We start from the raw sequence: 10,850 nt of genomic DNA, 5'->3' as shown, positions 1-10,850 counted from the left end.
TGTTCTTCTGTCCAGGTTCCTGGCTTTTATCCCCTTTCTCCTGCTCTTCCAGCCTGCTACTCTGGGTGGGCCTGAGTTTCCTCTCCTCACCTAATCCCTTCAGCTGACTGCTCTTCTCTCTGGCTTCCTGGCTTTTAATCCCCTTTCTCCTGATCTTCCCACTTGCTACTTTGGGCATCCCTGAGTTGTTTCTCCTCACCTATAACCCTGGGGCTGACTGCCTTTCTGTCCAGGTTCCTGGCTTTTTATCCCCTTTCTCCTGCTCTTCCCACTTGCTACTTCGGGCATCCCTGAGTTGTCTCTCCTCACCTGTAACCCTGGGGCTGACTGCTCTTCTGTCTGGGTTCCTGGCTTTTTATCCCTTTTCTACTGCTCTTCCGGCCTGCTACTCTGGAGGGTGTGAGTTGCCTCTCCTCACCTAATCCCTTCTGCTGACTGCTCTTCTCTCTGGCTTCCTGGCTTTTAATTCCCTTTCTCCTGCTTTTCCCACTTGCTACTTTGGGCATCCCTGAGTTTTCTCTCCTCACCTGTAACCCTGGGGCTGACTGCCAGAAATGGTGTAGCACTCATCTAATATCCTAAAAATTGACAACGCCAACCCATCCAGAGGACTCAGAAGAAATGCTTAGATATGTTTCTAAAACATCATGGCCATGGAAAACCTAGGAAGCACAGCTCTGTTGTCTAATCATGGGGTCACTATGTGTCAGAATCAACTTCATGACAATAGTTTTGTTTTGATTTTTTTTTTTTTTTAGAATGGCTAAATCATATGACTATTATATATTTAATGTTTTAAGAACTTGTCAGAATAATTTTCAAAGTGATCAGATCATTTAAACTCCTATGCTCTGTGTGTAAGCATTCTACCTACTCAAATAAAAAAATAAAAAGATTCAGAATAGTGAGCAACTCATTGTATTATTTGTCGTTTTAATTTTAGACTTTTTTTTTAAAAGGTGTGTAGTGGTATCTTATGGTGGCATCAATTCACATGAAAGTCTATATGTTTTGATATGTCCTAGATATGTTGTGATTGCTTTTAAAAAAAAAAATATTAAAAGAAGTTTGACATTTCTATCTACCAACCATCTGTCAGTTTGACATGCTATGGTAACTTGCTTATTGCTATGATGCTGGAAGCTATGCTACTGGTATGGTATTTCAAACACCAGAAGTTCACCCTTAGGAAACAGCTTTCATTAGAGCTTCCAGACTAAGACAGACTAGATAGAATAACTAGGGTAATATCAAATATTAGCCAATGACAAGCTCATCAGTCACCACAAAATGTTGTTCAACATAGTGCTAGAAGATGAGTCCCCTATGTAGGAAGGCACTACACAATAGCTGCAACGAGGGATTTGAACAGACTACTAATGAAGATGGTACAGGATGAGGCAACATTTTCTTCTATAACATATAAAGCTGCCATGAGTTGGAGCTGGTTCAATGGCAACTAACAACAAAGTTCATATAGTTATAATTACATTTTTATTAGCATTATAATTATTATATAATATATTAATTTGAATTACTTATAATTATTATTTTATTTTAAAATGTTCCCTAATTAATTGAAACAGTATGTTCTCTATTGTATATTGTTTATATGCAATAGAGTTCAAGTATAACCTGAAATTTATTACTGTATCAGATACAATTGTCATAACTTTATATAATTATATTTTTTTCCATTAAAACTTTTTTTTGTCTCCTTGAAAGGGAAGAGACAATGATTTATGTGTTTACCATTTTTTTCACTTCTTTTGCATTTTTATTTCTTCTTGTTTCTCTCAGAAGATTTTTTTTTTTTTTTGTCCTCTAAACATACCATACACAATATTTATTCAAAGGGTAACAAAAATGAATTTTAGTTTGTGGATTGTATGATTCATAATGGAAGCAGTAGTCAAGACATCAAAAGATGTAATGCATTTGGGAAATCTGTTGCAAAAGACCTCTTTCAAGTGCTGAAAGGAAAAGATATCTCCTTGAATATAAGATGGGCTTAACCCAAGCCACAGTATTTTCAATCTCCTCCTATGCATGTGAGAACTGGACAATGAATAAGGAAGATCAAAGAAGAGTTGATGGTTTTGAGTTGTGGTGTTGGTGAAGAATGCTGAAAGTACTGTGGATTGCTAAAAGAACTAACAAATCTTTCCTCAAACAAATACAGATGGAATGCTCCTTGGAAGCAAGGATGGCCAGACTTCGTGTCACCTACTTTAGTCATGTTGTCAGAAGAGACCATTCTCTGGAGAAGCATGTCATGCTTGGTAAAGTGGAGGGTCAATGAAAGAGGGGAAGGCCCACAAGAAGATGGATTGAAAAGGTGGCTGCAATGATGAGCTCAAGTATAGCAGGGATTGTGGGGCTGGCTCGGGATCGGGCAGTGTTTCGTTCTGCTGTGCATGGGGTCGCTATGAGTCGGAAACGACTTGACGACACTTAACAACAACAACAACAACAACATGCTTCATAATAATAATCAAATCCTTTTTGGCCCATTTAATGTCCTTTAAGTAAAAAGTGACTTTTTTTCTGGTAAGAATACCCAAAATTATTTATTTATCTGGCCTATCTTTGCCTAGCTTTTTATTTTCAATTATTTTGGTGACATTTAATTTAGATTTTGCTTCTTTATGCAGATAGCTGGGTTTTGATCTTTAACTCTCTTCTTATTATGGTCCATATATATAGCTAATAATTTTTGGAAAAATATATTTGATTTTCCTGTCTTTCTAATTGCTTACTCTTACTAATTCTAAACCTTACAGTTGTTGATGGAAAGTTGGACTCCAAGTAGGAGTTTACCACTTTCCTGGGATCCAATTGCACACCATACTAAATTCTATCATGAAGACTTCTTCAAAATGATTTTCACTATCTTCCAATATGATTGGAACATATTCTCAAACTGTATAGTGATACATTAATTCCCAAATTTTTGGTCCAAATTTTACAGAATCTGGCCAATTCTTGGGACTTTTGATAGCATAGTGTCTAAGGCATTTGACTGCTAACCAGAAGGCTGATTGTTTAAACCTACCAGCCACTCCTCACAAGGAAGGTTGGCCAGTATACTTACATAAAGGATTTATGGTGGTGTAGTGTCTAAGGTATTTGACTGCTAACCAGAAGAAGGCTGGTGGTTCCAACCCACCAGCCACTCCTCAGAAGAAAAATTGAGCAATCTATTTCCATAGTTATACTGCCTCTGAAACCTAAGGAGGGTCACTATGAGTCAGATCCAATTTGATGGAAGTGGGATACTGCCTCAAAGAGCGGTTACTATGAGTCTAATAGACTCCATGGCAGTGAGGTTTTTTTTTTTTTTTCCCCCAATGCTTCTCAGAGCTTGTCATATGATGGTAAACCAGTCTTTAGTTTTAGCTTATGTGACATATCTTTGGCATTTTTAGTTCATTTTACTCATTTTAGTGATGTTCCAGAAAAGGATTTTAATAAATATGGCCATGTACCATCTTTTTTTCCCCCAGAATTTCAAATATATTCAATATTGGTATTCTGGAAAAAAAAAAAAAAGATTATATCACAACTAGAAATAATTCACTGTCTTTTTATACCACTCTTCAGTTTAAGCATATTAGTAATCCTATTTTTTTCTGGTATTTCTCTTCTAGTCACTGGCAGTGAATGAGCAGAGATGAAGTTAGAAGAGATATTGAAAGAGGTCATGTGTGCACTAATATCTCAACTGAATTCAAGCACTAATGAAATGAGACCATGACATTTAATAGTGAAGCATTTGATCATATGGTACTGGTTATAAAAGACAAGGGAATTAAGAGATAAGAAGATTGATATTGACCAGGTAGTACAGAGAGAAGATCAATATGGTGAAAGAGATAAAAAAGGTGACTGACTTTGTGACAATATTTAAAAATTGTGACACCAAATTATGAAAAATGAAGTTGGATAGCACCTTAGATATAAAACCACACAGAACCCAGAGAAGCTAAGGGGACTGGTATTTTTTTTTTTCCTAGACAATAGAGTACAAACTGGGGAAATAATGTATACCAGTGAAATGGAAAAAAAAAAAAAATATATATATATATATATATATATAGAGAGAGAGAGAGAGAGAGTTGTTTTTGTTATTATGTGTTGTCGAGTTGGACCCAACTTATAGCGACCCCTTCTTGGGTTTCCGTGTAGATATTACTATGGAAGTAGATTCCCTAGTCTTCTTCTTCTGAGTGGCTGGGTGAGTTTGAACTTCCAACTTCCAGCCTTCTGGTTAAAAGTCCAGGCACTACACTGCCAGAGCTCCCATGTGTGTGTGTGTGTATATATATATATATATATATATATAGCCCAATGACTGAGAATAATTGGAAAGACACAAACTGGCCTCCTTTATTTTTCACTCGTGTTGCCCACAGAGAGGCATATGTAATTGGACCATTATCTTGTTGCTCTTTCTACATTTAGTTCAGTGTTTTTGTTTTGCTTTATTCTTCCTTATACAGTTCTGGTTTTTAAGTCCACTTTTATGGTTTCAATTTAAAAAGAGTACAGTGAAAAGGACGTCTTTTTCATACATGCATAACAAATATTATTAGACTGATTGTGTTTAGTGGACGTAAACTCTGCCAATGCATAGTCATCCAGGGGAATAATAATTAGTAGTGATTTTTTGAGTAGGCCCTCTAATTCAACATAGTGAAGAGAATCTCAGCTACCTTTTCTTTTGACTTCTACTATGGAACTTAATCTGATTTGGAAACATAAAGCTAAATCGTGGTACTTAGTGCTGAAGAGTGTTTGGCCCCATGCCTTGAGAAAGGAAAGTTTGTTGTCTTCCATTTTAATGTGTTGAAAATATGGGATTTGAGCAAATTGTGTATAACAGCTCATAGTTTGAGTGTGAAAACAGATAAGTCAAGGTTTAACCTAAACTCTGTTCACTTCATTAAACTCTCTCTGACTTGGAGATAATAATAGTACTTACTTCAGCTGACTTCATAAAATCATGAAACTAAATATAATAATGATATAAAACACTTAGTGCAGTGCCAGGAATACAGAATTACAAAATAAATGGTGTCTGTAATTGTTATTCTCATTGAATATTATCAGTTAGATGTCCATCCTGTTTATGATGTGTCCTTAAGAGGAAAGAACTAGAGGATGTGAGTAGAACCCTAGATTAGTAGTCATATATCTGGCTAACCTGTATTTATGTCTAGATAGCTAACTTCAAGAATTATCCCAACAAGAATCTCTCTATATATTTTCCTTCTGAGGGACTAGCTACAGTGCCACATGAAGAAACATCAGCCTTGAAGAATGCTTAGAGTTCTTGGTTCCATATTTAAATAACTTTTAAAGTTATGAAATAAGGAAAAGTTGCATAAGAATGATGCTGAAAAAGACTTCAAATAAAAAAGATTCAGTTATTGGGTGTTAAAACATCTAAAATATAAGCAAAAACCTGTCCATTTAAAGATTTTGTTTGTGTTTAGCTATTTGTATTTGCTCAACCTCTCGGACTTATCAGAATGTACACATAAATGAAGATAAGTGTCCAAGGGGAGTGATTACTATCTAATAAAATCTCAGACAAATTTTGATATCACCAGTCAAATAATTGTTTAGACAATTGGTCATCAAGGAATTATACAGATATCATTAGAAACACCATTGTCAAGACAGTAGCAATCTGGAAGCTAGAGACCAAAAGAGTTTTTAGAAATCTCTCTTTTTTTTCATAGAAACATAGGCTTCTAAGAACCCATATTAACACTCAGGAGTACTTGAGAGACAATCATTATACCTACCATTTAGGTTTTTCTAAGTTACCTTCCTCAGAAGGAAGGTTGGGCAATCTACTTCCGTAGTGATACTGCCTCGGAAACCCAAGGAGGAGTCACTATGAGTCAGGTCTGACTCGACGGCACCTAACATAAGTTACCTTGGCAATCTGGGCCTTGGTTCCCTCATTATTAAAGTGAATGACACATTTACATGGTCTCCACATATCCTTAAAACAAACCTTAACCCAAACCCACTACCATCAAATCAATTTTGACTCATAGTGATCTTACAGGACAGAGTAGAAGTACTCCATAGGGTTTCCAAGGTTTTAACTCTTTACAGAAGACTGCGTCATATTTCTCCTGTGCCACCAGACCTTCTTCCACACATCCTCAGACTTCTGATATTCCATTTTTCTTGTCTTTCCTTCTTCTTCTTCTTCTTTCCTTTTCTTTTTTTAATATGCTCTCCTTTTGGTAAGAGTGAACAAAATACATGTCTTGGAAGGACTAATTTATTCCTGTAATTGGGAACAATGTCTGGAAAATGCTATACTCTACAATATAATCTTTGAATGAATGTTAGAAAAATTGGGACACTTAGCCCAAAGAAAAAAAATACTGAGAATGGGTTGAGTATGATCTCCAGAGGCATTTTCTTCAGCATCTAAGCCAGCCAACTTTTCTTTTTTTCCACCTTAAGACATGGGCAAATGAAGTTATAAATATGACCTAGTAGCAATTTTCTTTCTGCCTGTTGTCCTCACAGAGGCTATCATCAAATGTTTGTGGGACAAACTGGATTCTAATCTGTATTGTTCCTTGGATCTGGGTGTGGAGTAGTATCAGTTACTGAATAACTGAATATGACAATTCTGATGGAGCAAAAACAAGTTCCCTGTCCATGGAAACCTGAGGAGCCTGGGCCAAATAATAAAGCCCTAAATCAATATGGAAAATATGCTTTTGCTTTTGAATGTGCATCAAAGAGAATTAGTTAAATAAGACAGTGAGTTATCGTGATGAAATCCGGATCTGCTTCAGCTGGTATTAACACACACATACACATATAACCACTATCTTTGTAGTGAGAACTCTTCTCATAGTGGGCTTCTTGATGTTATAAAGAAAACTCTGTCCATTTAATAAATATTTACTTAGAATCAAATATTCATTTAGGCACCATCCTAAGCATCTAACATCTAAAGTATTGCCTATAGGTAAATATAAGGTATGAGTTTGCCTGCATGGAGTACCTCAGGGGCAGGCAGCAGTAAGTCAGCCCTGGAACCAGTGGAAGGTTGGAGTTTGTACCCTGGGGGCAAGCTGGGCAGGCAAGCCAGGTGGGAGAGACCAGGAAATTAGCAGAGCAGTTTGGAACAACTAAGGGAGACAAATTTATCTGTCAGTTTGTCATATTGTGGTGGCTTAAGTGTTCCTGTGAGCCTGGAGGCTATGCCACCAGTGTTTCAAATGCCAGTAAGGTTACCCATGGTGGACAGGTTTCAGTGGAGTTTCCAGATTAAGACAGACTCAGAAGAAGAAAGAGGCCATCCCCTTCTCAAAGAATTGGCCATGAAAACCTTATGAATAGTAGTAAAACACTACCTGATATATTACTGGAAAACTTTATGAATATCCCTGAAATATTGTGTAATACAGTGCTGGAAGATTAGCCCCACAACTTGGAAGGCACTGAAAACATGACTGGAGAAGATCTGTCTCCTTAGAGCATTTGTTGTTGTTGTTATGTGCCGTCGAGTTGGCCCGACTCATAGCGACCCCTCCTTGGGTTTCCGAGGCAGTATCACTACGGAAGTAGGATTGCCCAACCTTCCTTCCTTAGAGCATAGCCTACTTTAATGATGTGGGTAGAATAAAGCTTTTGGGAACCTCATTTACTGATGTGGTACATAGCAAGACAAGAAGAAAGAGCTGCAAATACCCATTAATAATTGGAACATGGAATGTATGAAGTATGAATCTAGGAAAACTGTAAGTTGTCAAAAATGAAATGGAACACATAAAAATCAATATCCTAGGCATTAGTGAGCTGAAATGGACCAGTTTTGGCCATTTTGAATCAGACAACCACATGATCTACTATGCTGGGAATGACACATTGAAAAGGAATGGCATGGCATTCATCATCACAAAGAATGTTTCAAGATCTATCCTGATGTCAATGCTCTCAGTGACAGGATAATATTCATACACCTATGAGGAAGATCAGCTAATACTACTATTATTCAAATTTATGCACCACCTCCAAAGCTGAAGATGAAGAAATTAAAGATTGTCTTTATCAACTTCTGCAGTCTGAAATTGACTGAACATGCAATTAAGATGTGTTGATTATCACTGGTGATTGGAATGCAAAAGTTGGAAACAAAGTGGAATCATCAGTAGTTGGGATATATGACCTTGATGATAGAAATGACACTGGAGATAAAGTGATAGAATTTTGTAAGACCAATGACTTATTCATTGCAAATACCTTTTTCAACAATACAAATGACAGCTATACACATGGACTTTGCCTGAAGGAGTACACAGGAATAAGATTGACTAAATTTGTAGTAATAGGCAATGGAGAACCTCAATATTTTCAGCCAAAACAAGACCAGAAGCTGACTGTGGAACAGACCATCAACTGTTCATATGTAAGTTCAAGTTGAAGTTGAAGACCATTAAAAGAAGTCCATGAGAGCCAAAATATGACCTTGATTATATACTCCTGAATTTAGAGAACATCTAAAGAACAGATTGGATGCACTAAACAGCAATGCCCAAAAACCAGAGGAATTTTGGGATGACATCAAGAACATCATCCATGAAGAAAGCAAAAAGTCATTAAAAAGGCAGGAAAGGAAGAAAAGACTAAAAGGGATGTCAGGAGAGACTCTGAAACTTGCTGTTGAACAAAGAGTAGCTAAGGGAGATGGAAGAAATGGCAAGATAAAAGAACTGAACAGATTTAAAAAACAGCATCAGAAGACAAAGCCAATTATTATAATGAAATGTTAAAAGACATGGAGTTGGAAAACCAAAAGGGAAAAACACACTCAACATTTCTCAAGCTGAAAGAACTGAGGAAAAAATTTAAACCTTGAATTGCAATACTGAAAGATTCCATAGGCAATATGTTGTGTGATGCAGGAAATAACAAAAGATGATGGAAGGAATAAACAAAGTTACTGTACCAAAAAAATTGGTAGATGATTATCCATCTCAAGAGGTGGCATATGATCAAGAACCAATAGTACTGAAGGAATAAGTTGAAGCTGCACTGAAGGAATGAGTGAAAAGCAAAGCTCCAGGAATTGACAAAATACCTACTGAGATGTTTTAACAAACAGATGCCACACTAGAGGCAATCACTCTGCTATGCCAAGAGATTTGGAAGACAGTTACCTGGCCAACTGACTGGAAGAGACCCATATTTGTACCCATTCCAAAGAGAAGTGATCCCACAGAATGAGGAAATCATCAAATGATATCATTGATAACACACACAAGTAAAATCTTACTGAAGAATTCTAAAACATTTGCAGCATTATATTGACAGAGAACTTCCAGATATGCAAGTTGGATTCAGAAAGATGTGGAGCAAGGGATATCACATTACACTTGATGTCAGATGGATCTTGGCTCAAAGCAAAGAATACCAGAAAGACGTTTACTTGTGTTTTATTCACTATGCAAAAACATGTGTTTGTGTGGCTCATAACAAATTGTGGATAACATTGAAAAGATTGGGAACTCCAGAACACTTAACTGTACTCATAAGGAACTTCTACAGTTGTCGTTTGAATAGAACAAGGGGATACTACATGGTTTTAAATCAGGAGGGGAGTGTGTCAGGGGTGTACCATTTCACCATACTTATTCAGTCTGTATGCTGAGCAAAAAATCTGAGAAGCTGGACTATATGAAGAAGAATGTGGCATCAGGATTGGAGGAAGGCTTATTAACAACCTGAGATATGTAGATGACACAACTTGGCTTGCTGAAAGTGAGGATGACTTGGAGCACTTACTGATGAAGATTAGGGACTTCAGTCTGCAGTGTGGATTACACTTCAATATAAAGAAAACAAAACCCTCACAACTGGACCAATAAGAAACATCATGGTAAATGGAGAAGAGATTGAAATTGTCAAGGTCTTCATAGTACTTGGTTCCATAATCAACACTGATGCAAGCAGCAGTCAAGACATCAAAAGATGTATTGCATTGGGCAAATCCATTACAAAAGACCTCTTTCAAGTGCTGAAGAGAAAAGATGTCTCCTTGAAGACTGAGGTGTGCCTAACCCACGCCATGGTATTTTCAATTGCCTCACATGCATGTGAGAATGAATAAGGAAGATCGAAGAAGAGTTGATACTTTTGAGTTGTGTTGTTGGCAAAGAACGCTTAAACTACTGTGAACTGCTAAAAAAACTAATGAATCTTTCCTAGAAGTGTAGCTGAAATGCTCCTTGGAAGCAAGAATGGCCAGACTTCATCTCACCTACTTTGGTCATGTTGTCAGAAGGGACCATTCTCTGAAGAAGGATGTCATGCTTGGTAAAGTAGAGGGTCAATAAAAGAGGGGAAGGTCCTCAATAAGATGGATTGATATGGTGGCTGCAGCAATGGGCTCAGATATAGTACTGATCATGAGGCTAGCACAGGACCAGGCAGTGTTTCATTCTGTTGTACAGGGGTTCGCTATGAGTTGGAGACAACCCCACAGCACATAACAATAGAACAAATAAATGCATATGTATTACCTACATTAATTGTGCTCCTAAAGTTTAAAATCTAGAGGAGGAAAAAAAAAATAATCCGTTTTCACTTAAATGTAAGAATTGCTATCATTTAACAAAAATGCTATGAAAGTAAGTGGAATTATGTCATGAGAGTCCAAAAGAAGAATCTGCTCCAGCCTGAAAATGTGAAGCATCATATAATGATGCTTACACAGGGCTCTGAAAGCTAAGCAAAAGTAGTTAAGGTGAAGAAGAAAAAGAAAGGAGATGATACCAGGCAGATAGAAAAGTATGTGCAAGGACTCT

This window comes from Orycteropus afer, unplaced genomic scaffold (genome assembly GCF_000298275.1).
Source record: "Orycteropus afer afer isolate SDZICR_OR568_19922 unplaced genomic scaffold, OryAfe1.0 scaffold00161, whole genome shotgun sequence".
In the NCBI taxonomy this organism is placed as follows: domain Eukaryota; kingdom Metazoa; phylum Chordata; class Mammalia; order Tubulidentata; family Orycteropodidae; genus Orycteropus; species Orycteropus afer.
Note: the sequence above shows the minus strand (reverse complement) of the source record.